Below are 1,663 nucleotides of genomic sequence, written 5' to 3'. Positions count from 1 at the left end.
GTCAGGGGTCAGCGTCTTCGCTGGTCGGCGTGGTGAACGCCGACATGGAGTTCACCAAACTCAGCAGGAAACATGGTTTAAAATCTGTGCTGGGTTTCAGTGCTCGGTGGAGGACTGCAGTCTGGCGGTGGGGGAAGTTGTGGGTCACAGCAGCATTAAATCTGCTGCTCGGATGAACGGCGCTGTTGTCATCTTTGTTGACAGCGTCGAGAAAGTTAACAAGATTATTGACACCGGAGTTGTGGTGAATGACACGTTTGTGTCGGTGTCTCCTCTCACCACACCGGCTAAACAAGTCACCATATCAAACATCCCTCCGTTCATCAGTGATGAGGTTTTGTTGAGGGAGCTGGCGAGACACGGGAAGATCGTTTCCCAGATCAGGAAACTGCCGTCGGGATGTAAATCTCCGCTGCTGAAACATGTGGTTTCACACAGACGGCAGGTTCTGATGATCCTCAGTAAAAAGGATGAAGAGCTCAGTCTCGTGTTTAATGTGAGAGTGGATGATTTTGATTATGTTGTGTTTGTGAACTCTGGGACTTTAAAGTGTTTTGGATGTGGGAGGGAGGGACATTTAGTCCGAGCCTGTCCTGATAAAGTCTCCTCTGCTGATAAAACACAGAGGGAGGAGGAGAGAGGAGACACACAGAGACAAGCTGGACAAGATGGTGAGGGGACAAAAGAGACACAGCAGAGTCAAGAAGACTCTGACACTCAGAGACAAGGACATGAAGCAGCTGTCAGTCACACAGGGAGGGAGAAAAGTGGTGACAGTGAAACGGCAGCAGGAGAGCAGACTGTGGTGAACACTGCAAACACAGCAGCAGAGGACACAGTGAGAGACACACTGAGAGACACAGTGAGAGACACAGTGAGAGACACAGTGAGAGACACAGTGAGACACAGTGAGAGACACAGTGAGAGACACAGTGAGAGACACAGCAGCAGAGGACACAGTGAGAGACACAGTGAGAGACACAGTGAGAGACACAGTGAGAGACACAGTGAGAGACACAGTGAGAGACACAGTGAGAGACACAGTGAGAGACACAGCGAGAGACACTGTGAGAGACACAGCGAGAGACACAGTGAGAGACACAGTGAGAGACACAGTGAGAGACACTGTGAGAGACACTGTGAGAGACACAGTGAGAGACACAGCGAGAGACACAGTGAGAGACACAGTGAGAGACACAGCAGCAGAGGACACAGTGAGAGACACAGTGAGAGACACAGCGAGAGACACAGTGAGAGACACAGTGAGAGACACAGCGAGAGACACAGTGAGAGACACTGTGAGAGACACTGTGAGAGACAGAGTGAGAGACACAGCAGCAGAGGACACAGTGAGAGACACAGTGAGAGACACAGTGAGAGACACAGCGAGAGACACAGTGAGAGACACAGTGAGAGACACAGTGAGAGACACAGTAAGAGACACAGTGAGAGACACAGTGAGAGACACAGCGAGAGACACTGATGAAGACGTGATGGAGCAGAAGGATTTTAAAGTCCCTGTTCTCAAAAGGAAACAGACCAACAGTGACAGCGGCTCTCAGGCCGAGAAAGGAGCAGTGACCATCAGAGAGAAGAAGAAGGAGGTGCAGCCAGAGTCTGAGTCTGGCATGGAGGAGGAGGAGGAGGAGGAGGAGGAGGAGGA

Source organism: Seriola lalandi, unplaced genomic scaffold, assembly GCF_002814215.2.
Source record: "Seriola lalandi dorsalis isolate HSWRI2012SDOR001 ecotype SW California unplaced genomic scaffold, Sedor1 jcf7180002054475, whole genome shotgun sequence".
Taxonomy (NCBI): domain Eukaryota; kingdom Metazoa; phylum Chordata; class Actinopteri; order Carangiformes; family Carangidae; genus Seriola; species Seriola lalandi.
This window is presented reverse-complemented; position numbering follows the sequence as displayed.